The 27,673-nt window shown below is 41.4% G+C and overlaps 1 long non-coding RNA gene across 1 annotated transcript; it reads right to left on the bottom strand.

The window, feature by feature from the left end:
- Positions 1-2,422: 2,422 nt before the first annotated feature.
- On the bottom strand, positions 2,423-27,673 carry LOC115479231. Its single transcript, XR_003943632.1, has 3 exons — positions 27,659-27,673; positions 9,769-9,772; positions 2,423-2,496 (listed from the first exon to the last, which is right to left on the bottom strand). It is a non-coding gene; the product is annotated as an uncharacterized LOC115479231 (long non-coding RNA).

The following is a 27,673-nucleotide window of genomic DNA, read 5'->3' on the forward strand; positions in this document are numbered from 1 at the left end:
ACAGGAAACATATTAAAATGATGGGCTTAAGAATTATCTATATTGACAGTCTCTTTCAGAAAACTGCAAAGAGTCTTACATAGGCAATTTAATGGCAGTGACATTTTACTGACAGTCCTTGCTCCTTTTCAATTCACATCCGTTGCAGCTGCTTTGAATGCTATGGGTAGAATTTATTAAATGTTTGCGAATATAATTAACCGGCATGACTTAATGCCATTTAGAGTTTCCTGACTGTTTGCTGACTTCGTGGAGAATATTGATGAGATTGATTAGAAAGACAGGCAGCTGCCAACCCATTCACAGTTCCCGCTTAAAAAGGTTTGTTGTCAGCTATTGCTTACAGAATTTTGACTTACTGTAGGATTTAGTTATGAAAGACATAAGAATGGATGTGACTTTTTAAACATTATCTTATTTTCTCTTAAGTAATTTTATTTTATTTACATTTAGCATACACTAGTCTCTAAGAGGATATAGCAAGTCAACTCTGTCATAAAACAAAACATTAATTTGTACATATATAAAATACAATACAACCAACTATACCTCTTCTTTCCACAGTATATATCACTTTTGGTGTCTTCCTCATTAAATTATCAATAGGATTAGCAAACAGCTGGCAGAAAAGTAAACCAAATATATCAGTCCCCAAATTATTACAGAAACGTTTGTGCAAAATGCCATGCTTTAGGTTTTTTTTTTTTTTGGGGGGGGGGGGTTGAAACTGGAGGAAGTCTGTCATCAGTATAATTCCCATAGAAGCCCATTCCATAGAAATCTTGAATCCTTTGCAGTCTGGGTTGATGCATACTTTACTATGCAATTTTGAAAGTAGCTTGCTGCAATGCCATTCAGCACTTTAAAAATCATTATAATGGTGTTAAACTATCAGTAACCATCAAAGATATATGATCAGAATATTTCAATCCTCCCAATAAACAAAATTACTCTTTGTAATTGATAGAGGTCCTTCTATGGAAGACCCAAATGTGCTCTATTACTGTATTCAAACACGATACAATCAAAAAAGGAATAATAAGTTTGACATTTTCTATGATAGCAGCATCTGCAAATGTCCAAAAGAACTTCTATGTGAGAGATCAGTTCTTTCAAGGCTTAGATTTTATACCAGTTCAAACACTGGAACCAGAAACCTATGTAACAAAACCTAAAAAAAAGGATATAATCACTTCCCCAGGCCAGATGTCCTCTCACTTGTTAGCATTTAACTTTAGCTTTTTATAACAAAGCCAACACATAATCTTAGCCAGACATTTAGTGGAGGAGTGGCCTAGTGGTTAGAGTGGTGGACTTTGGTCCTGAGGAACTGAGTTCAATTCCCACTTCAGGCACAGGCAGCTCCTTGTGACTCTGGGCAAGTCACTTAACCCTCCATTGCCCCAGGTACAAATAAGTATCTGTATACAATATGTAAGCTTCATTGAGCCTGCCATGAGTGGGAAAGTGCAGGGTACAAGTGTAATAAAATGTATCTGATCTTGTTATGCTAGTCCATCGAACCCAACTGATACATGTATCTACAAGTCATCAACATCACAGTAGTAAGTAAAATCCACACAATGAAACCAAATTCAAAATTTAAAGGCCAATTCTGTAACAGGACACTCCCTTCTAGGAGTCGTAATGCTGAGTGGGAAGCTTCTGTTCTATAACTGCATCTGAGTACCCCAATTCCATTACAGAATAGCAGAATAAACCCTCATTGATGCACCTACAACTAGGCATGACCATTTACACACCAGGTCAAAGGCAGGTGTAAATGTACATAAGTACATAAGTAGTGCCATACTGGGAAAGACCAAAGGTCCATCTAGCCCAGCATCCTGTCACCGACAGTGGCCAATCCAGGTCAAGGGCACCTGGCACGCTCCCCAAACGTAAAAACATTCCAGACAAGTTATACCTAAAAATGAGGAATTTTTCCAGTCCATTTAATAGCGGTCTATGGACTTGTCCTTTAGGAATCTATCTAACCCCTTTTTAAACTCCGTCAAGCTAACCGCCCGTACCACGTTCTCCGGCAATGAATTCCAGAGTCTAATTACACGTTGGGTGAAGAAAAATTTTCTCCGATTCGTTTTTAATGGATGCACCTAAGTGTACCATGCATTGCATGTAACATAGCATTCTATAAGTTGTGCATGTAAGTTGGAGACACACCCATGCCCCTCTCATGCTCCACCCACATTTATGCCCTCTTGTATTTGTGCACCATAGTGCTTATATGCCTTTATAGAGTAGGGCAGTGATTCCAAAACTGGGGTTAAAGGCGCAGAAGTAATCTCAGGAAATACTTTTTTATGGAAAGGGTGGTGGATCCATGGAATCATCTCCCAGTGGAGGTGGTGGAGACAAGGACTGTGTCTGAACTTAAGAAAGTGTGGGACAGGGAAAGAAAGAGATAGTGGTTGCTGTGGATGGACAGACTGGATGGGCCAGTTGGCTCTTATCTGACATCATGTTTCTATGGTCCTGGTGGAACCCCAGCTAGTCAGGTTTTCAGAAAATCCACAATGAATATTCATGAGAGAGATTTGTATGCAGTGAAGGCAGTGCATGCAAATCTCTCATAAATATTCATTGTGGATATCTTGAAAACTTGGCCATGTTTGGGAAACACTGGAGTAGGGCCTAGGGTGCTAATACACATGCTACTCTTGGGACATGCAAAGGGGCGTCTAACCAGAGATGGTTAGCTATAGAATTGCCCTTTTAATAAATAGGGGCACAATACAGAGCCTTGAGGAACCCCACATTTCAGAGCATATAGAAGCACATTCACCCACCATCACCTATTGTAATCTAACAGAGAGATATTACTTGAACCATGCAAAGACAGAGCAAAAGATAAAAAATAAAATAACCACAGTTATTCAGAATAGTCAGATGTGTAAGTTTGTCTTTGAAAAAAAAAAAAAGAATTGGTTCATAGTTTAAAATTCTGGCATGGAGATTTCAGAATGATAGCTAAGAATTCAGAATGCTATTATGATAATGTTATAGAACCCAGTGGCCATAAACATGAAAGAACTATATCTTCTCTACATAAAAACATCTGTGCACCTTCATGACAAGACTTTACCTGACAGCCTGCGAAATATACTGCATTAAGGAGATCAAAATTATTGCAGAGATTATAGCACATTAACGACAACCAGAAAAGAATGATGTAGCAAATCTGGTAACTTCGGACTGACTGCTCACTATTTCTCATACTTTTAGTTGTTTATTTTTCGTTTATTTTAATTTCCATCTGGTCTGTCATGTTCAATTAATACTTATGACTTGTATATGCTTGTGTTACAGCTTGAGGGTATACAGAAAAATAACATCAAAAACACAGCTTTTTTTGCATACATTTACATGCATTTTATTTCAAAAATGTAATACATATTTCTAAGGGTAATGCTAGAATGCCAAATTTCTATCTAATTTTAATTGTGTCTCGCTCCTCCCATTCACTGTTTCGTAAGGTATACCAAATCTCTGCCTTGGCTGACCTCTAACATCCACTACCTACATTCCTATGTCTTCTCTACAGAGCGCCTTTTAATGACTTCATACACTTCAAATTCCTGCTGACCTTCTTCCAGTCTACTGCACTTGCAAAACAAGAACATTATACCATTTGACGAACTCTTTTGCCTCCAACCCTCACCATCTCTTTGCCATCTCTTCAAAGTTCTTCTACCTCCACCCAGGTAGAAACTGCACATCTTCTCTCCTCCTCCTCCAAATTCATTATCTATTCCACTGATCCCATTCCCACCTATCTGTCATATTCTCAACCTATCACTTTCCAGTGAAGTTTCACTGGACCCTGCCTTACCTTTCAAATATTGTCGCATATCCCTCCTTCCTTTTACAGCCAAGTTATTTGAACTTGATGTCCTCCACAGCTGTCTTACCTTCATCTTCAAGCTATTCTTGATCCACTATATTCTGGCTTTCACCCTCCACATTCTACAGTCCTTGCCAGGGACCTGTTCCTGGCCAAATTTAAGCTCTTTACTCAATTCTTAACATTCTGGACATATCCACTGCTTTTGACACACTTGATCACCATATTCTCCTTGATAACTCTGTCATCACTTGGAACTCAGGGCTCTATTCTGTCTTAGTTTTCTTTTGATCTTTCCCTTTGCACTTTTAGTGTATAATCTAGTGGATTCTCATCTACTGCTATCCCACTATCAGGCTTATTTTCGAAAGAAAAGGGCGCCCATCTTTCGACACAAATCGGGAGATGGGCGTCCTTTTCCCATGGTCACCCAAATTGGCATAATCGAAAGCCGATATTGGGCATCCCCAACTGCTTTCCGTCGCAGGGACAACCAAAGTTCCTGGGGGCGTGTCGGAGGTGTAGCAAAGGCGGGGTTGGGCGTGCCTAACACATGGGCGTCCTCGACCCATAATGGAAAAAAGAAGGGTGTCCCTGACAAGCACTTGGCCGACTTTACTTGGTCCCTTTTTCCTTACGACCAAGTCTCAAAAAGGTGCCTGAACTGACCAGAAGGGAATCGGGAGGGAATCGGGGATGACCCCCCTTACTCCCCCAATGGTCACTAACCCCCTCCAACCCTCAAAAAACAACTTTAAAAATATTTTGTGCCAGCCTCTATACCAGCCTCAAATGTCATACTCAGGTCCCTTGCAGCAGTATGCAGGTCCCTGGAGCAGTTTTAGTAGGTGCACTTCAGGCAGGCAGACCCAGGCCCATCCCCCCCTACCTGTTACACTTGTGGTGGTAAATGTGAGCCCTTCAAAACCCACCAGAAACCCACTGTACCCATATCTAGATGCCCCCCTTCACCCCTAAGGGCTATGGTAGTGTTGTGCCATTGTGGGTATTGGGTTTTGGGGGCTCAGCACACAAGGTAAGGGAGCTATGCACTTGGGAGCAATTTGTGAAGTCCACTGCAGTGCCCCCTAGGGTGCCCGGTTGATGTCCTGGCATGTCAGAGGGACCAGAGCACTACGAATGCTGGCTCCTCCCATGACCAAATAGTTTGGATTTGGTCGTTTTTGAGATGGGCGTCCTCAGTTTCCATTATGGCCGAAAATCAGAAACGACCATCTCTAAGGTCGACCTAAATTTCAGAATTTGGGTGTCCCCGACTGTATTATCAAAATGAAAGATGGACGCCCATCTTGTTTCGATAATATGGGTTTCCCCGCCCCTTCACGGGGCCGTCCTGTGAGGACATTCCCAGGAAAACTTGGGCGTCCCTTTCGATTATGCCCCTCTATATGTTGGTGTACCTCAGGGCTTTGTCTCAGGACCTCTTCTCTTTGTTTTCTATGCTTATTCTCTTGGTGCTTTGATCTCCTCCCATGGTTTCAATGGGAGCCAGCTCTGTGGGTGCTGTGGGTAGTTGAGCACCCCCAATAATTGAACAAACTCCTTGACTGTGTCTAGGGAAGGGTAATTGCCATTGGGTTTAGCACCCCCAATCATTTTGAAACGTTGGCTCTTATAGTTTCAGCACCTCTTTAAGCTGATAACTCCCGGATCTACCTCTCTACAGTGGAAATTATACCAAGAATCCAGGGGACTTGTTTGGGGGTGAAAAGTGGACATTTCTGCACTAATCAGTTAGTTCATCAGCACTGCCACATGCTAACTGATTAGTGCGTGATTAGTATTTGAACCCTTATCACCTACAAAAGAGGTGGCAGTAAGGGCTTACACACTAATCTTTTTTTAATGGCCATCAGCACTTGACCATTAATGCTGGAAATTGGAAAACAGACATTTTCTGGCTGCGAGAAGAAATGGCATTAGCACATGGGAAAGACCTGCATAGGAGCGCATTAGGACACTTTTTAATCATACCTTTGTAAAAGGACCCCTTAAGGTTCTTTGAAAATTATACTCCAAAGAGTTCCAGCTATTTTATTTATCAGACAGCAATAAAACAAGTGTTGCCCCATTAACTTATCTAACTTTTCTATACACATTTTGACAGAAGTAACTCTCCACTGTTTATTTTGCCTTTATTGTGCTTTTCATAAGTACATAAGTATTTCCACACTGGGACAGACCAAAGGTCCATCAAGCCCAGCATCCTGTTTCCAACAGTGGCCAATCCAGGTCACAAGTACCTGGCAAGATCCTGAAAACGTTCAATACATTTTATGCTGCTTATTCCAGAAATAGCAGTGGATTTTCCTCAAGTCAATTTAATAATGGTCTATGGGCTTTTCCTTTAGGAAGCTGCCCAGACCTTTTTCAAACCCCGCTAAGCTAACCGCCTTTACCACATTCTCTGGCAACAAATTCCTGAGTTTAATTACACATTGAGTGAAGAACATTTTTCTCCGATTTGTATTAAATTTACTACTTTGTAGCTTCATCGCATGCCTCCTAGTCCTAGTATTTTTGGAAAGAGTAAACAAACAATTCATGTCTACCCATTCCACTCCATTCATTATTTTATAGACCTCTATCATATCTCCCCTCAGCCGTGTTTTCTCCAAGCTGAAGAGCCCTAGCCACTTTAACCTTCCCTTATAGGGAAGTCGTCCCACCCCCTTTATCATTTTTGTTGCCCTTCTCTGTACCTTTTCTAATTCCACTATATCTTTTTTGAGATGCGATGACCAGAATTGAACACAATATTCGAGGTGCGGTCGCACCATGGACCGATACAAAAGCATTATAATGTCCTCTCTTTTGTTTTCCATTCCTTTCCTAATAATTCCTAACATTCTATTTGCTTTCTTAGTCGCCGCAGCACACTGAGCAGAGGGTTTCAATGTATCATCAACAACGACGTCAAGATCCCTTTCTTGGTCGTGACTCCTAACTTGGAACCTTGCATTACATAGCTATAGTTCAGGTTCCTCTTTCCCACATGCATCACTTTGCACTTGCTCACATTAAATGTCATCTGCCATTTAGACGCTCAGGCTCTGAGACTCGTAAGGTCCTCTTGTAATTTTTCACATTCCTCTCGCGATTTAACAACTTTGAATATCTTTGTGTCGTCAGCAAATTTAATTACCTCAGTAGTTACTCCCATCTCTAGATCATGTATAAATATGTTCATTATTTTATAATTACAAACTTCACAAATCAAAATGATATGCACATGAGATTAACCAAAGAATAAAGCATATTATCAGAACAATTCAAAAAGTAAACAAGAAAATAAGTCCCTAAGGGCCCCTCTTACAAAGCTGTGGTAAAAGGAGCCCTGCGGTAGCATCGGCAGGCGGATTTGCCACGTGCCGAGGCCCCCTTTTACTGCAGCAGGTAAAAGACTTTTTTTAATGGAAATGGCTGTACACTAAGCCAAGGCTTTGGCACACAGTTGTTTCCAGGGGAAGCCCTTACTGCATCCTGTTTAGGAGGCGATAATGGCTACTGCGTTAATCTTCAGATATCAATACAAAAAAATCCTTCGGTCTCTGGTACACAATAGTATATAACTAATATCCAAACCAGGACAAAAGCTACCAAAACAAAACAAAAATTCAAAACAGAAGGAAGTAAGTCGACATCAGGAAGACGCCGTAATTCAATGCCTTTAACCCGAGTCGCTAAAAAAGTATTTTGAAACCTGAGGTGTCGGGCATTTCCAGGGGAAGGCAGCTGGATGTTTTTTTATTATGACTCAGCAAACCTGGGTGCATGTGGACAATAAGTGCTATTATCAGTATTGGCTAACGTTATCAGTTGGTGTTGTTTCGTGAAAATGGTGAAATGAGGTATAAAGTTACATGAACACAATGTCACGATTGTGGTCGTGACCCCTCTCAGGCTCACCTTATTTCCGGCGGTCAGCTTCTGAGCTGGCTTCTGTCTGTTCTTTCTGAGTTAGTTCTGTCTCTGTCTCTGTGTGATGGCTGCTTCCAGCATGGCTCTGATTACTCCACTATACCGCACCTGTGTGTGTTAAGCCTCTCTGTGCTTCAGTATGCTTTCTGCCTGTGTTTTGGTTTGTGTTCCTCTTGCCCTCTGGTGGCCAGACCTGGTGGATGCATTGGATTGTCTGCGTGCTGTTTCCCGTTCCAGACTTCAGCCCAGTCCAGTCCGGATCATCCGGCCTGCCTGACTTGCTTGTCTTGTTTGAGCCTGCACAGCACCCGTAGCGGCCTGGTGATTGCTGCAGCTGAATCTTAGCTGCTGCTGGGCTTATTAGCCATTTGGAAACTCTCTGCTTTGCCTTTGCATCATCTAAGGTCCCCGGTATGTTGGGGTGCTTGTGCACTTCTGCCTAGTCCAGTTTATAGTCTGCAATTCTTGCCTGATTCTAGTTTAGTCTTTGTGTAGCTTCTTGTACTGTATTGCTGGTTTCCCAGTCTTGTTTCTTGTTTGTATTTTGGTGTGTAGTTCTTAGCTTGTCTGTGTTTCTTGTTCAGTGGCTGCCTGGCAGCTTTTAGTTCTGTCTCTTGTCTATCAGTGTTGGTTCCCTGTTTCAGTGGCTGCTTGCAGCTTTCAGTTCTGTCTCTTGTCTATCAGTGTTTGTTCCCTGTTTCAGTGGCAGCAGAGCATTAACTAGTCCCATTCCTATATTATATTGGTTTCCAGTCTCAGAGGTCCTTTTACTAAGCTACAGTGAAAAGTATCCTTAGAGTGCCCTTGCACAAGTTTTTCCCACGAGCTAAGGCCATTTTTAACTCAGTCATACAAATGGCCTTTTTCTATTTCTTCTATTAATGGCCATGCACTAATGTTGCCATTCGCACACAGCCATTTAAAAATTAAGGTGAGTGCACTTACCACCACCCATTTTGCAGGCATTAACGGTACATGCGCTTTTCCTGCGCTAATCAGTTAGTGCACAGTAATGATTAGCTCAAGACTGCCTATTCTCCTTCCCCGAACATGCCCCTTCAAAAAATGTTTACCATTTTTTAGCTCCTGATTAGCATGCACACATTTTATTTACCACATTCCTTGGAACACCATTTTGAACTGCATTAGGCATGTGTTAGTGCCTATCACAGCTTAATAAAAGGGCTTCTCAGTTAAAATGCCAAGAAGGGACCGTCCTCACCTTTTCACACAAACTCAATATTGGAATTAGTAAAAAGACTCAAAGCAAGACTGATTCTTCATCCTGTTCGAACTTCTCCATTCTCTTTTGACCAGATGGCAGCATAGTTAAACAGTCTTGCCAAGTCTCCCGCTTTCAGCAGGAGACTCCCACTTTCACGGGTCATTTCCCACCAAGAAATCTTGATCTCTCCACTGATTGGCCTCCTGTACAGTGACAGCAGGAAGTGCCTTCATAAAGCACCATCTCCTGCTACTGCTGATGCCACGCCCCACGGCAGCAGGAGATGACATTTTATGAAGGTGTTTCCTGCTGCCGCTGGAAGGGGAGACCATTCCTGTAGCCGCTGGCCATGAATTAGCTGTTTTGGGAGCTGAGAATGGGCGGAGTAATGGGTGGAGCTGGGTGGAGCAATGGGTGGGGCGGTGCTGAGGACAGAGTTGGGATGGGCTAGGGGCAGACCCTAAATCTCCCACTGAGTGGATCAGCCCCCATGGCAGCTCTGAGTTAAGTGAAATGTATAGACAACCCAAAGGAGGAAGGGCAGAGGAAGGATGTGGGTAAGAAAATTTGTTTATGTGAGCCCTCTTGTATTTTATAAACCATGTAGACTTATAGGGACAAAAGTCTTGTGAAGGAAGAGCTTTCTGCTGCTCTTGAAAAAAGTGAAAGTGGAAACATACCACACAGGAAGAATATCAGAGAAATTAACCTAAGGGCAAAGAAAGAGAACTGCAACCTTTCTGATTTTAGAAATTTGCATCAGAGGTTGATGTGCCTGGGGATCCATTCGTCACTGAGTGTGGTTATAGAATTCCTGCCAAGCAACTTCTCAGAGGACCATATTCAAAAGGATAGTTCCTCATTGGCAAAAAAACCCCAACAAAAACAAAAGCAAAAAAAAAAAAGGAAAGATACAGCTCAGTATATTTTTTCCAGAGGGAAGATGCACTCAGAAACATTGATTGATTGATTTATCACTCAACGTTTTTTCACATTAAAGAGTTCTTTTACTATGCTGCGGTTAGCACTAAAGCTTGCTTACCGCAGCACAAAATGGTGTACCACGGGGCGCACTGAGGCATCCTGCAGCAATTTTTGAATGTACGCACACAAACCACACACTAAAATATTTTTAAAATATTTTCACATAGGGGGCATGTCTGGGGGAGGAGAGTGAGCATGTCTGCACTAATCAGGGCAGCTGCATTCCTGTGGGAAATTACTATTGGATTACTCAACACTTGTTCAATTCACAGTAAACACTTTCTTATACATGACCTTATCACTTTCCACAAACTAGACATTCTTTGCCTTACAGAAACATGGCAATTCCCTCAGGCCACCAGTATCACCTCTGCAACTTGCTTGAATACCAGGGTGGAGGAGTCACTGTTATCTTTTCTTCCAACCTATAACTGTCTAGATTTTCCTCGCAGTCCCACACTATTCTAAAATCTCTACAATTTCCCAGACCCAGGGAGCCAATCAGGACTGACGGGGGGGGGGGGGGGGGTGGATCCTAGCCCTGATATTCATTTCATTTCATTCATTTGAGTATTTATATACCACTTAGACCACTTAGACCTAAGTGGATTACAGTTTCACTTTACAGGTACTGGGCCTGTCCCTATTGGGCTCACAGTCTAGGTAATACATTGTACTACTGTTGAACCTGGGGCAACAGAGGGTTAAGTGACTTCCCAGGATTACACAGAGATGCAGAGGGAATTGAACCTGGTTCATTAAGATCTCAACTCATTGCTGACCATCAGGCATCAGCAGAAATTTAACCCAGTTCCCTAGGTTCACAACCCACTGCACTAATCTCCTCCACAACTGCAGGCAAGAAGCAAAGACTAGTTGTGAGTAAAAAGCTAAGAAGGAAGCTGCAGATGTGTCTGTGGTGTCAGACCTTCTGCCCTGTCCTTGACATGTGGAATTATCTGGGTAACAGATTTGTGGCTTGAAAAGGGGAGTTCTTGTGCTGCCGCTGCCCTGTCCTGCAGTGGATTCTGGCAAGGAAGCAGGAGCAGCAGAGGGGAGAGAAGTATGACCTGGAGCACTTCAAAGGACTTTTTAAAGTCCTGCAGACTTCAGCTACCACCCAGCTGACCAATAGCAAGCAAGTCCCACCCAGCTACCCTAGCAGAGAGATCCCTAGCTCCTCCCTAGCCTTAGCAGAGTGGGTACCAGCCTCTCCTCAGTCTGCTTAGCAAAAACATAGCAGAAACATAACATAGTCCCTCAAGAACACTTAGGTCCTTGACACAACATTGTTTAATAGTCCCTACTTTCAGAGAATTTATTTATGATAATTCTTGACATTCTATTTTTTCAGTACAGGGTCCTGAACTCTGGAACATTTTGCCATAGTGCCTAAGATTAAAGACATCCCTAGATTATTTTAAGGCTGACCTGAAAACTTTCCCCTTTATAGATGCCTATCACTGAGCCTGCTAACTCTTCTCACTGCTGGCATTGGATACGAAGCTCTTGATGATACAATCAACATCCCTTATGTATATTTTCTCTCTTCCCTGTCCTATCATTAATATTGTAGTTCTCCACTCTTCCCCTCTCTTGTCTTGTTCGACATTTCTCTAATGCTATCCCTTTTTAGCCTGCAAGCCTTGTCTGATGGGCAGTAAATTATAAATAAACTTGAAATTGTTGTGTGCTATCTCATTAGCGCTTGAGCCCTTACCACCTACAAAATAAGTGGTGGTAAGGGCCCAAGCGCTAATTTTTTTAAATGGTGATGCACTCAGCCATTTTATTGCTGTGATAAAAATTGGATCCTTGGGAGGGTTTCAGGAGGAAGGGGGTCTATTGATCTCAAAGGGTCATGAGAAAGGGAAAGGGCCTATTGATCTTCGGGGGAGGGAAGACTATAGTTGCTTCAGGCTGGTATCCAGAAGGTATATGATCCTATATACCCACTTAGCTATGTGTGCACCAGCACTGAATATTGCCAGCACCCTCATAACTGCCAGCTCCTCCCCAACTCCAGCCCATAATCACCCTGTGTGGCCCATTTCCAAAATGGCTGGTTAGTGCCAATATTCAGTGGCACTGCCTAGTTAAATGTCACCATATATATTGGTAGATATCAGACCCCATGTGATTTAAGAAGGCAGGAGTGTCTCCTGTCTACTTACATCGCTTAATTTAATTTAATTCAAATGTTTTATATTTCAATCAACCAACCAGTGCAGAGTGGATTACAGAAAGAGAAGTATCAATACACTAAAAAAAATAATAATTAATTCATACAAATATAATATAAAAAACAATAAATCAAAACAAACAGGCAAAGCAAAAACAAACAAATTGCAACAGCTTTTATAAATCATAATATTCCAAAGAGTAAGGAATTAACAATTAAGTAGGCCTGACCAAACATTTGTTGAACCACAAGGGTTCAACAAATACAGTGGGGGAAATAAGTATTTGATCCCTTGCTGATTTTGTAAGTTTGCCCACTGACAAAGACATGAGCAGCCCATAATTGAAGGGTAGGTTATTGGTAACAGTGAGAGATAGCACATCACAAATTAAATCCGGAAAATCACATTGTGGAAAGTATATGAATTTATTTGCATTCTGCAGAGGGAAATAAGTATTTGATCCCCCACCAACCAGTAAGAGATCTGGCCCCTACAGACCAGGTAGATGCTCCAAATCAACTCGTTACCTGCATGACAGACAGCTGTCGGCAATGGTCACCTGTATGAAAGACACCTGTCCACAGACTCAGTGAATCAGTCAGACTCTAACCTCTACAAAATGGCCAAGAGCAAGGAGCTGTCTAAGGATGTCAGGGACAAGATCATACACCTGCACAAGGCTGGAATGGGCTACAAAACCATCAGTAAGACGCTGGGCGAGAAGGAGACAACTGTTGGTGCCATAGTAAGAAAATGGAAGAAGCACAAAATGACTGTCAATCGACAAAGATCTGGGGCTCCACGCAAAATCTCACCTCGTGGGGTATCCTTGATCATGAGGAAGGTTAGAAATCAGCCTACAACTACAAGGGGGGAACTTGTCAATGATCTCAAGGCAGCTGGGACCACTGTCACCACGAAAACCATTGGTAACAAATTACGACATAACGGATTGCAATCCTGCAGTGCCCGCAAGGTCCCCCTGCTCCGGAAGGCACATGTGACGGCCCGTCTGAAGTTTGCCAGTGAACACCTGGATGATGCCGAGAGTGATTGGGAGAAGGTGCTGTGGTCAGATGAGACAAAAATTGAGCTCTTTGGCATGAACTCAACTTGCCGTGTTTGGAGGAAGAGAAATGCTGCCTATGACCCAAAGAACACCATCCCCACTGTCAAGCATGGAGGTGGAAATGTTATGTTTTGGGGGTGTTTCTCTGCTAAGGGCACAGGACTACTTCACCGCATCAATGGGAGAATGGATGGGGCCATGTACCGTACAATTCTGAGTGACAACCTCCTTCCCTCCGCCAGGGCCTTAAAAATGGGTCGTGGCTGGGTCTTCCAGCACGACAATGACCCAAAACATACAGCCAAGGCAACAAAGGAGTGGCTCAGGAAGAAGCACATTAGGGTCATGGAGTGGCCTAGCCAGTCACCAGACCTTAATCCCATTGAAAACTTATGGAGGGAGCTGAAGCTGCGAGTTGCCAAGCGACAGCCCAGAACTCTTAATGATTTAGAGATGATCTGCAAAGAGGAGTGGACCAAAATTCCTCCTGACATGTGTGCAAACCTCATCATCAACTACAGAAGACGTCTGACCGCTGTGCTTGCCAACAAGGGTTTTGCCACCAAGTATTAGGTCTTGTTTGCCAGAGGGATTAAATACTTATTTCCCTCTGCAGAATGCAAATAAATTCATATACTTTCCACAATGTGATTTTCCGGATTTAATTTGTGATGTGCTATCTCTCACTGTTACCAATAACCTACCCTTCAATTATGGGCTGCTCATGTCTTTGTCAGTGGGCAAACTTACAAAATCAGCAAGGGATCAAATACTTATTTCCCCCACTGTATTTGGTCAGGCCTACTTAATAATCTTAATAGCTGTGTTTTGAACAATCTGTAGATGGTGTAGGTCTTTTACTTTAAGTCCTTTGCCTAAGGAGTTATAGTAGTTGAATTGACTGATCACTAGGGAGTTTATGAGTATATTGAGTGCTGGGAGGTGAAGCAGAGATTGAATAGAACGGATTAGTCTCAACTTATAGAAGGATCATTGTATGACCTGTGACATTTGAGGTCCATATGAGAGTCTATTTCGAGAGTTACTCTGAGAATTCTTGCACTGCTAGTTAATGGGACCTGGGTGTTGCAGAGAAGAACTGGAGTGATGAGGGAAGTCATGTTACCAGCCGCAAAAAGAAGAGTTTTGGATTTATTAGGACTGAGTATCAATTTATTATCCTGAAGCCAGCCTGTAATTTGTGTCAGTTTGGTGTTAATGCTAGAGAACTGCATCGAAATCGCTTTGAATATCGACCCGTTAATGACATGCACTCAGTCCTAGTAAATTTTCAAAAAGGCCAATTTAGGAGCACAGCTCTCAAAGTTAGGAGTATAAATCCTTTGAATACTGGGTCCCTGTAATTAAAGCTATGCTTACAACCTAAAAGAGGTTTCAGTGTATTCAGGTTAAGAACCCGACAGTGCATTGTGAATCCTTTGAAAACTTTAAGTCACTCTGAAGAAGACAATATTCAGACAGGCCAATTTATCTGAGTAAATCAGTTTTTAAACATGTAAATTGCTTTGAAAATTTCTCTCCACTTGTTCACAAATCTTCTTGCCAATTATATCTGTCACTGCTAACAGATCTCTTAAATAAACTTAAACCCTAGTAAATGACAGGCTAAAGAATTTATAATATAAAACATATTTTGCCATAGATCCCTGCTGTATCTCTTTTCTTACCATGCTATCAAAATTTATAAGAACAATTAAACAAAATATAATTACTTCTTCCTCTGATTGAAAGGAAGCCGAGTATGTGGGTGTTGCTTTACAAAATTAACTTTCATTCCTCATCACATCTTTCATTTAGATGTGCTAGGAGCATTATAAAACATTAATGTTTAGTATGGGAAGGCTTTTGCTTTAGTATTTTTTCAAATTGTCTCTTTTAGTTATTTTCCCCTTTGCTAAAGTGTATTGCCCCTTTATTTTATGTTTTATGACAGCCTTTACAGACATTCTAATTCCTTACTTATAGGTATACCATCATGTCCAATTTAACAGATTTATTTCAATCTGGTTGCTAATAGTTGGTGGAAACACTATTGGAGATCTTTCCCCAGTAAAATGTAGTCTGTTTAGCAAATAGCTTTCAATACTTTAGATAAACTTGGAGATACACATCCGATCACCTGTGGTCACAATTCTAGCTCAAACGTCCTCAACTGTCACCATCAACATCTCTAATGCAATCATAAGAATATAAGAATACTACTACTATTTAACATTTCTAGAGCGCTACAAAGTGTACGCAGCGCTGTACAAACACAGAAGAAAGACAGTCCCTGCTCAAAGAGCTTACAATCTAATAGACAAAAAGTAAAGCATTTAAATTAAAAATATTTAAGCAGTCAAGCACAAGAGAACAGTCACAGAAGGACTGAAGATGTTGAAGGGTGGTCAGTGTGATTAGGTGTAATAGCCATACTGAGTCAGACCAATGGTTCATCTAGACCAGTATCCTGTTTCCAACAGTGGCCAATCCAGGTCACAAGTACCTAGCAGAAACCCAGATAGTAGCAACATTCCATGCTATAATCTCAGGGCAAGCAGTGGCTTCCCCATGTCTGTTTCAATAGCAGACTATGAATTTTTCCACCAGGAACTTGCCCAAACCTTTTTTAAACTGAGATGCGCTAATCGCTGTTACTACTTCCTCCAGCAAAGAGTTCTAGAGCTTAACTATTAAGTGAAAAAATATTTCCTCCTATTTGTTTTAAAAGTATTTCCATGTAACTTCATTGATTGTCCCCTAGTCTTTGTACTTTTTGAAAGAGTAAAAAATTGATTCACTTCTACTCATTCTACATCACTCAGAATTTTGTAGACCTCAATCATATCTCCCCTCTGCAGTCTCTTTTCTAAGCTGAAAGGCCCTAACCTCTTTAGTCTTTCCTCATGTGAGAGGAGTTCCATTCCCTTATCATTTTGGTTGCTTTTCTTTGAACCTTTTCTAATTCTGCTATATCTTTTTTGAGAAACAGTGACCAGAACTGAACACAATAATCAAGACGAGATCGCAATATGGAGTGATACAGAATGCTTCGCTCAAGACAACATACTAGTTTCATGCGATAGATGCATGCACATTGAATCCCTCATGAAAGAAGTACATGAACTAAGAGAGGATGTGGCAAAACTAAGAAGCATCTCTGACAACCAGAAATTCATCCCGGAGACACATGATGAAACACTGAGGATCACCAGCAAATGGAGAGAAGATTTTGAGCAGAAAGAGGACACAGGTCACCAAATCCTACAAAATCAATCTCCCAACTCTATCTTCTGTTGAACTGAAGAATCGGTTCACAGCCCTGGAGGCAGAAGAACTGAAAACATTTCAGGAACAGGAGGAAACAATGATCAAAAGTCCCAAGGCCACTAGATCAGTGGCCAAAAAGTGAAAGGTAGTGGTGGTCGGTGATTCTCTTCTATGGGGTACTGAGGCACCCATCTGCGAACCAGACATGATGTCCAGAGAGGTGTATTGTCTGTATGCCAAGATTCGAGGTGTAGCGTAAAGATTGCCTAGACTCATCAAGCCTACTGACCCCTATTCTATACTGCATATCTATGTGGGCACAAATGATACTGCTAGATATCCTAATAAACATATCAAATATGACTTCATGGCTCTAGGTCAGAAGGTAAAGCACCTAGATGCACAAGCGGTGTTCTCATTGATTCTTCCTGTGAAAGATAAAGGCCGAATGAGGGAAGCTCACATCCTGGAGCTGATAGGTGATTTTAATATGCCGGATGTCGACTGGGGTGTCCCTGCTGTGGGGTCGACTAGAAGTAAAGGGATCTTGGATTCTCTACAAGAAGAATAGTTTCAGCAGTGGGTGATGGAATCGACGTGGGATGGAGTTATTCTAGACCTCGTGCTTACAAACGAGGACATTGTTTTTGATGTTACTGTGGGAGATTATTTGGCATCTAGTGATCACCGATTGGTATGGTTCAATATTAAGACAAAGGGGGAAAGGGCTTATTTGAGTTTGAAGGTCCTAGATTTTAAGAGAACAAACTTTGTCGAGATGGGGGAATTTCTCAAAGAAGAATTGGTTAGATGGGAACAGCTGAAGAAAGTAGAACAGCAGTGAGCGAAACAGGAAAGAAGGCCACTCTGGTTCTCGAATGCAGTAGCTGAAAAGGTAAGGGAAAGAAGATTAGCCTTCACAAGTTACAAGAGGACTCAGAAAGAGGAAGACAGGCAAAAATACCTAGAAAAGCTAAGAGAAGCTGTAAAAGCTGTCAGGAAAATGAAGAGACAAATAGAAGAAAAGATAGCAGATACGGTAAAATTGGGGGAAAAGATGTTTTTTCAGATATATAAGTGACAGGAGGAAGTGCCAAAATAGCATTGTGAGGCTCAAAGCTGAGGGGGAGAAATATGTAGAAGCCGATAAGGATAAAGCTGAACTGCTTAACAATTATTTCTGTTCTGTGTTCATGGATGAAAGGCCATGGGTAGGACTGCAGAAGACAAATGCTAAGGGAGATGGATGTGTGGTAGATCGGGACCAATTCTTAGAAGACTGTGTTCATGAGGAGCTAGCTAAATTAAAAGTAGACAAAGCGATGGGGCCTGATGGGATACATCCGAGGGTACTCAAGGAAGTTGGAGATGTTCTGACAGCTCTGCTGTCTGACCTCTTCGATGCCTCATTAGAGTCTGGAGTGGTCCCGGAGGACTAGAGAAGGGCAGATGTGGTTCCTCTGCACAAGAGCGGAAGTAAGGAGGAGGTTGGGAATTACAGACCTGTCAGTCTGATCTCTGTTATGAGTAAACTAATGGAAATGCTTCTAAAGCGAAGGATCATGAGGTTTCCCAAATCAAATTGACTGCAGGACCCGAGGCAGCATGGCTTCACTAGAGGCAGGACATATCAGATGAATCTGATTGATTTCTTTGACTGGGTGACCAAACAGTTGGATGTGGGAGGGGTGCTAGATGTGGTGTACTTGGATTTTAGCAAAGCATTTGACATGGCTCTGCACAGGCGACTGATAAACTGAGACCTAAAGTGACTGACTGGGTTAAAAACTGGTTAAATGGGGAGAGACAGAGGGTAGTGCTAAATGGAGCTTGCTCTGAGGAAAGGGATGTTATCAGTGGTGTACCGCAGGGATTGGTCCGTGGGCCAGCACTTTTTAACATCTTTGTGAGTGATATTGCAGAACAGCTGTCTGAAAGGTTTGTCTCTTTGTGGATGAAACCAAATTCTGTAGTAGTGAGGATACTCCGGAGGGTGTGGATGGCATGAGGAAGGATCTAGCGAAGCTTGAAGACTGGTCTGAGAATTGGCAATGAAGATTTAATGCTAAGAAATGTATGGTCATGCACTTGGGTTACAATAATCCAAGGAAACGGTACAATATAGGGGGTGAAGTGCTTCTGTGTATGGAAGAAGAGTGGGACTTGGGGGTGATTGTGTCTGAAGACCTGAAGGTGGCCAAGCAGGTAGAAAAGGCAATGGTCAAAGCCAGAAGGATGCTTGGGTGGATAAGGACCAGCAGGAAAAAAGAGGTGATAGTGCCCTTGTATAAGTCTCTGGTGAGACCCCATTTGGAGTACTGCGTGCAGTTCTGGAGACCACACCTATGGAAAGATATAAACAGGATGGAGTTGGTCCAGAGGGTGGCTACCAAATTGATAGATGTTCTCTGTCATAAACATATGGAAGCAGGCTCATGGACCTCAATATGTATACACTGGAAGAGAGGTGGGAGAGAGGGGATATGATAGAGACGTTTAAATACCTCAGTGGTGTCAATACACAGGAGGTGAGCCTTTTTCAAATGAAGGAAAACTCTGGAATGAGAGGGCATAGGATGAAGGTAAGAGGAAATAGACTTAGGAAGAATCTAAGAAAATACTATTTCACGGAAAGGGTGGTGGATGCATGGAATGGCCTCCCAGTGGAGGTCGTGGACTATGTCAGAATTTAAGAAAGCATGGGAAAGGAATGTGGGATCCCTTAGGGAAAGGAGGAGCTATTGGTTATTGAGGAAGGGCAGACTGGATGGGCCATTTGGCCCTTATCTGTCATCATGATTCTATGTTTCTATTTACCATCCCTTTCCTAATAATTCCTAGCATCCTGTTTGCTTTTTTGGCTGCCACCATACACTGGGCAGAAGATTTCAGTGTATTGTCTACAATGACACCTAGATATTTTTCTTGGGTGCTGACCCCCAAGGTGGACCCTAGCATCAGGTATCTATGATTTGGATTGTTCTTCCCAATGTTCATCACTTTGCAATTGTCCAGATTAAATTTCATCTGCCATTTGGATGCCCAGTCTTCCAATTTCCTAAAGTTTCCCTGCAATTTTTCACAGTCTGAATGTGTTTTAACAACCTTGAATAGTTTTGTGTCATCTGCAAATGTAATCACCTCACTCATCATTCCGGTTTCCAGATCATTTATAAATATGTTAAATAGCACTGGTCCCGGTACACATCCCTGCGGCACTTCACTATTCACTATTCACCGTTCTCCATTGAGAGAAATGGCCATTTAGCTCTACTCTCTGTTTTCTGTCCAATAACCAATTCCTAATCTGCAACAGAACATTACCTCTTATCCCATGACTTTTTAATTTTCTCAGGAGTCTCTCATGAGGAACTTTGTCGAAAACCTTCTGGAAATCTAGACATACTACAGCAACCGGCTCATCTTTATCAACATGTTTATTCACGCCTTCAAAGAAATGAAGCACAAATTGTTGAGGTAAGAATAAAATTACAGAACACATAGATAAACATGGTTAAACGAGACAAAGTCAGTTCTTCCCTTGGCTGAAACCATGCTGACTTTGTTTCATTTAACCATGTTTATCTATGTGTTCTGTAATTTTATTCTTTATAATAGTTTCCTCTATTTTACCCGGCACTGATGTCAGGCTTACCAGTCTAAAATTTCCCGGATCACCCTTGAAACCCTTTTTAAAAATCGGCATTACATTGGCCACCCTCCAATCTTCAGGTACTATGGACAATTGTAACGACAGGTTACAGATTACTAACAGCAGATCAGCAATTTCATATTTCAGTTCTTTCAGTACCTTTGGATGCATGCCTTTCCGGTTCAGATGATTTACTACTCTTTAATTTGTCGATTTGGCTCAGTACATCTTCCAGGTTCACCGAGATTTCTTTCAATTCCTCTGCATCATCACCTTTGAAAACCATTTCTGGTACAGATAGATGTCTTACATTTTCTTCAGTAAAGACCGAAGCAAAGAATTCATTCAGTCTCTCCGCTACGGCCTTGTCTTCCCTGAGTGCCCTTTTTGCGCCTTCATGATCTAGTGGTCCCACGGATTCCCTTGCAAGCTTTCTGCTTTTGATATATCTGAAAAAGTTGTTACTGTGAGTTTTTGCCACTGCGGCAAGTTTCTCTTCATATTCTCTTTTAGCGTTCTTTATCAATGCTTTGCATCTAACTTGCCAGTGCTTATGTTGCCCTAAATGTTATATTGAAACATTTTTTGATGCTTTTCTGCTGGATAGCCCCTTTCTGCATATCTAGAGATTGTTCTAAAAAGATCAGCAAGAATTGGCTGCATGGTAAATTTTCTTTAAGCAATGTGGAGGCTCATTTTCAAAGCACATATACTTAAAAAATTATGTAGGTTACAATGGCGCTCATTTTCAAAGAGAAAAACATTTTAAAAGTGTCATAAAGCAGCATTTGGACAGAAATCTTCTCAAAACATCCAAATCCAAATGCAATTCATCTGCAGTGCATCCATATCACAAGGGGGCATGTTGGGAGTGTTTCAAAAGTGGGTTTATGGTGGGCTTAGGGCATGCCTAACACTTGGATGTTTTACAGCCATAATGGAACAAAACAACAACATCCAGGGCGAAAATCTAAACACTTTGTTCTAGACCTGTTTTTAGAATGAATAAGGCACAAAAAGGTGTCCTACATGGAGGGAATACAATTGTACTTACAAGCCTCTATGACAGCCTCAGATCTTATAGCCAGGTCTCTTAGAGCAGCAAGCAGGTCCTGGAGTAGTCTAGTGGTTGGTGCAGTGCACTGTAGACAGGTGAACCCAGGCCCATACCGCCCCCTGTTACACTTGTGGTGGAAACTGTGAGCCCTCCAAAACTCACCAAAAACCTACTGTACCCACATATAAGTGCCTCTTTTACCCATAAGGCTATTGTAGTGGTGTACAGCTGAGGGCAGTGGGGTTTTGGTGGGTTTTGGAGGGCTTAGGAAACAAGATAATGGAGCAATGGTGAGATGGTGAGATGTTTACCTGGGAGCATTTATCAGAAGTGCCCCCTAGGGTGCCTCATTGCTCTCCTGGGATGTTTGGATGACCAGTCTATTAAGAATGCTGGCTCCTCCTATATCATAATGGCTTGATTTTCTCTGTTTTTCACTTGTACTTTTTTTGTTCAAAAATGGCCCAAAAAGATAAATGCAAAAAGCACAAAAACTTGTTAGAAACGGTATTTTTGAAAAATAATATAAACGTTTTAACGTTTCGAAAATGGCCATATTTCCTATTTGGATTTGGAACATTTAGCGTAAAACATCCAATGACTGACTAAGATGTCATATCGAAAATGCCCCTCCACATAACATTGTAAGTCTTGGTGCTTTAAAAATTAGCACCTTACTAAGACAGCTAGTGTAGTGCAATACTTCATTCAAATCAGTCGGCTTTCTATAAATGCTTATTTCAACATTACCTTCATTGATTCTAATAAAAATATCCAAGAATGGAATTTTTTATCAAAATTAGAATAGTGGGCTAAGCATCATAGAAGCCAAGGTTCAAATACCACTGGTTGATCCTTGTGACCATAAGCAAGAAACTTAACCCTCCATTTGTTGCAGGTACAAACTTACCCCCCTGTTTACAAAGCCGTACTAGCGGCTGCCGCAGAGCAGTGCCCACATAGCCCATTCAAAGTGAATGGGCTGTGTTGGCATAAAGGGGGAAAGGGAAATGGGACTTGATATACTGCCTTTCTGTGGTATTTTGCAACTACATTCAAAGTGTTTTACATATATACAGGTACTTATTTTGTACCTGGGGCAATGGAGGGTTAAGTGACTTGCCCACAGTCACAAGGAGCTGCAGTAGGAATTGAATCCAGTTCCCCAGGATCAAAGTCCACTGCACTAACCACTAGGTTACTCCTCACCGCACCAGCAGGCACTAGTGCAGCTTTATAAACAGTGGGGTTAGATTGTAAGCCCTCTGGGGACATGGAAATACCTACTGCACTTGAATGTGACTATTTGAAAATTGCTCATCTTCCCTGCAGGTGGAGCACATTCTGGTGGTTCATTGAGTATGTGGTGCTGTCAGGATCTATTATTTTGCTTTAACTGCAACACTTTCTCCTCCCCTCCGTCCCAAAGCCACCATCCTATGGAACAGCCTAGTCTGCCCAATGGCTATTGGTAATAAGTAGATCTGAATGGTTTTCAGCTCATTAGTTTACTTCACATTGCACCTGATTGATTTTGAACACTAAGCTACAAAATGGCCAAATAACTTGCACTACCAGCAAATAACACAAGTTCATCGGAAGATAATTTGTTTTATTAACACATATTGCAACTCAAGGGAAGAAGTTATCAAGTTGTATTAGGGCTCCAAGTTGCACTATTTGCCTTTTAACATTTGCTAATGTCACCATTACCATTGCACAGCCAATTCAAACAATGCAGCTCATTACTATGTAAAATATATAATGTGACTTACAAGTCACATTACAGCTGGAAAAATAACCCCAGCTAAAAGGGAATCAACAGTATTGAGCCTCAACGCTGTGGTGAAATATTCCTGGGCCACATCTTAAAGGGGCCTCGGTGCTGTCAGGCAAATGATTATCCCCAACCCCCTCCCCCCCAAGACTCCAACACTCTGATGATCCTCGGAATACTTCCCCACTCAGAACCCCAAGGCCATGATTATCTCCTGAACCTACTCTCTTGCTCAAGACCCCATGGCCCTGATGATCTTCCAAATGCTCCCCTCTGCTCCAAATTCAGACCCCCTGATCAGAAGACTCATCCCCTGATCCAAAGTCCAACTTGACAAATGACCTCCTCCCCCCAGATCCTCTGGGCCTACTGTTACAAGTCCATGGTTGTCTAGGGGATCCTGGGGCAGGAACGATATCAATTCACTCCTGCCTTAGCTGGCACCTTCAGTCAATATGGTACCCCTAGTGGTAGTCTTGCGATATCCACCACAAGTGAACACCACCTGTAACCACCACCAGTAACCACCAACAGTGCCCACTAATAACATTGACTGAGGACTACTGTGTCAGCCACAGACAGGGACAGCTAGTAAAGGTGTCACAGTGATAAAGCGCGAAACCCCTACGTGAAAAACTACACTGGCTCCCACTTAAAGAACGCATCACATTCAAAGTTTGTACCCTAGTCCATAGAATCATCCATGGTGACGCCCCAGCCTACATGTCAGACCTAATAGAACTACCACCCAGGAACGCAAAAAAATCTTCTTGCACATTCCTTAATCTTCATCCCCCCAATTATAAAGGTCTAAAATACAAATTAATGCACACATCTACCTTTTCCTATATGAGTACGCAGCTCTGGAACGCGTTGCCACGTAACCTGAAAACGGTCTATGAATTGACCAATTTCCGTAAACTATTGAAGACCTATCTCTTCGACAAGATATATCACAAAGATCAACACATGTAACTGTATAATCTTTAATATATCCAGAAATGTCTCATAATGTCTTTTGCTTTAACACTATCATGTATTTCACCACCATGTAACCCAAAACCCTCTGTAAAACCAAATGTATATTCTCTTCTTATTTCCAGTATCCATGATGAATTGTAAGTCAAATTGAGCCTGCAAAGAGGTGGGATAATGTGGGATACAAATGCAATAAATAAAATAAAAGAGGACTGGTGGCAGACACATGCACACAGTGCTATGGGGAAACTCCTAAATGCACAGTGAGGGCAGGGGCAGCAATAACACAGACAGGGTCAGTGGCACACAGGGGTCTACAGTAGCAATAGGAGGACACACACACAGTGACAGATACAAAATAAGTGAGGTAGGTGGGGTACTAGAAGGAAGGGAAGGTGAAAGATTTAGGATGTATGTGTAAGGTGCGGTGGCAGGAGAGACAATTGGAGAGAGTGGTTGGCGATGGGGCAATAAAGGTTTGTAGAAGTAGAGGTAATGGATAAGTAGAGCAAACAGGGATGCCAACCAGCAGAGAAATGCACCAAGCAATGCCCAGGGGTCAAAGGAAACACTTACTCTTTCCTTAAATCATTATAAGTAGATAGTGTACATTTGGGTCCACCCGTTACATGTCACATTCTAGCACACTGTTTAATAAATAGGTCATGTGTGCCCACTTTCTGGTCACACCCTGCTCTGCCCAGTCATGCCCGTTTTGTGGCACTTACATATGCACTCTGTGACACAAGCCTATGAGGCGCCTTTACATAATGCTGCTTACTGTATTTGCTTCATTTTGTGTACTTATCTGCTATTTTTACACACCAACATGGCACCTAGGTTTTGAAGAATTACCTCCAAAGATTATGCAAACATTTTTTTCTAAGTGTTGCTATTTATCTGTATTTCTTTCCCATTCATATCTGGTCATGTTTCCTTCTCTCTGTTTTGAAAACCGCAGCTATTGAGTTTCCTTTGTAGAATTGCTTACAGCTAGTTACATTCTTAAAAGGTAACATTATTAAACATCCATATGTTTTCAGAAATGCCCTTACTATCTCAGTAAAATTACAATACTGAAAGGCAAGCAAGCAATAACATACAACTGCATGTGCATGAGTTTTATAATAATCACATACTCTGAATGAACTGAAGCATGAAACCAAGCCAAATGCCTTCAATCAGACAGGCGTAAGATAGATATCCCATTCTGAATGCACATGCTGGGAAATGTTTTATGCTTATATAATGTCTTTCCTTGGGCATATGCTGCTGAAAAAAAGGGCTATATAATTCTGAATTACATTTTTTTTTTCATTGTCTTATACAGGTTATGTGGTAATTTTCAAATAGACTGCTTAATTGCAAACAACACATGTGCTTTTAAGATGCATAACCTAATGCTAGTTTTAAAAGAATTACCTGTGGCGTTGATTCTCTTTTAGAAATTTACATAAATTACATGGGTTAGAAGCACGCGCTATTTTATACAGGCAGCTGGGAAAGCAAAATCACACACATTTAAAAAAGATATCATGTATGCAGGCTATTCCACTCCCACTCTCCATACCATACCAAACCTAACCATATATCCTCACATTCTGGCCAAAAGCACACATGCATAATCATATGTGATGATCTTAAGGTGGTCAAACAGGTATAAAAGACAAAGGCGAAAGCTAGAAGGATGTTTGAGTGAATAGGGAGAGGAATAGTTAGTAGGAAAAGGGAGATGATGATGCCTGGCGAGACCTCATTTAAAAAAACAAAACAACCAAAAAGGAGGGAAAAAACCCTCATGAAACCGTGAGACGAAAAAAGTGAGGACAATCCAAGGAGGATAACAAAAAGAGTCTTTACTGAAAAAAACTATAAAAACTGAAAATGCTTAAAAACGACCCACCACGGCTGTGTTTCGGCCCTAAGGCCTGCCTCAGGGGTCTTGATCAATCTCTGGTGTTGCAGTGTAATATTCAACACTGGAGAGAGATAAACACCCTGGCCTTGCAAACAAAATTCTTCATTTGTTTCCTCTCTCGTAAAGCCGCTGAGTAACAAAACAACGTGCTGTTTGCCACAATCAATGATCATTGATTGTGGCAAACAAGCACGTTGTTTTGTTATCCTCCTTGGATTGTCCTCACTTTTTTCTTTTTTGAGACTTTATTTAAAACAATGTTTCCACAAGCTGGTCTGGGAATACCCCCTTGCCAGTCAGGTTTTCAGGATATCCACAATGAATATGCATGAATTTGATTGGCATACACCAACTCCATTACATGAAAACCTCTTTCATGCATATTCATTGTGGATATAGTGAAAACTGGCAAGAGGGCACTCCAGGACCAGCTTGGGATACACTGATTTAGAATGTTGTGTATAATTCTGGAAACCACACCTTCAAAAGATAAACAGGATGGAGTCAGTCCAGAGGATGGCTAGTAAAATGGTCAGTGATCTTCATCATAAAGCACATAGGGACAGACTTAAAGATCTCAATATGTATACTTTGGAAGAAAGGCAAGAGAGGGGAGATATAATAGAGACATTTAAATATCTATGTAGCATAAATGCACAGGAGATGACTCTCTTTCAGTTGAAAGGAAGCACTGGAATGGGGGACATAGGATAAAGGTGAAAGGGGACAGACTCAGAAGTAACCTGAGGAAATACTTCTTCACTGAAAGAGTGGTGGATTCATGGAACGGTCTCCAGGTAGAAGTGGTAGAAACAAAATCTGTATCTGAATTTAAGAAAGCTTGGGACAAGTACTTAGGATCTCTATGAGAGTGACAGGGAGAGTAGATGGCATGGATGGGTAGACTGTATAGGCCATAAAGGTCTTTATCTGCCTTCATTTTTCCCTCAGGTCTCTAATTTATGCAGATTAAGTCTATCTTCCATCAATTGCGCTCTGTCAGACATCTATTTAACCATGATAACCTTCATGCTCTTATTCTTTCTTTGTATCAAGATTAGACTATTGCATATTGTTTATGTTGATCTTGTATGTTCAACTTTGAAAAAACTGCAAACATTACAAAATATGGCTATCAGACTTCTCTGCCACGCTGGCTGCTTTGAACATATTACTCATCTACTTAAACAAACATAATTAGTTGCCTGGAGAACAGAGAATAATTTACAAGGTATTGATCTTCACCTTTAAGGTGTTTAAAACATGTTTACCAGCTTATTTATAACTTGCAATTCCCTACTCACCTAGTTGGGTCTTGTGTTCTTTAAAAGACCAGCGTTTGGTACTTCCAGGATCTAAGGTCGCACAACTTGAAATAACTAGGTGCAGCACTTTTTACTTTTTAGCTCCCTTTACTTGGAATAACCTCCCATTGTCTATCCTTAATGAGCTTTTTTTTCAAAAATTTTAAATCCACAATTAAGACTTGGTTATTCCGTCAAGCATATAAAAACGATTAGGACTAGGGTCCCCCTCTATGGCTCCCATTCTACTCTACTTATTTTTTTCTTTTGATACTACTCCTTTTAATTTGTCTTTTTTGAATATGTTTGGTTTTCTGTCCTATTTTATAATATGGGGTTATATTATAGTTCCTCGTAATGCTTTTATTAGATTGTACACTGCTCAGTCTGCAAGCCAGTACGAGCAGTATAGTTAATTTTACTAAACTATATACTATATGTTTCTATGG

The sequence above is a fragment of the Microcaecilia unicolor genome, chromosome 10, assembly GCF_901765095.1.
Source record: "Microcaecilia unicolor chromosome 10, aMicUni1.1, whole genome shotgun sequence".
NCBI classification, from domain to species: domain Eukaryota; kingdom Metazoa; phylum Chordata; class Amphibia; order Gymnophiona; family Siphonopidae; genus Microcaecilia; species Microcaecilia unicolor.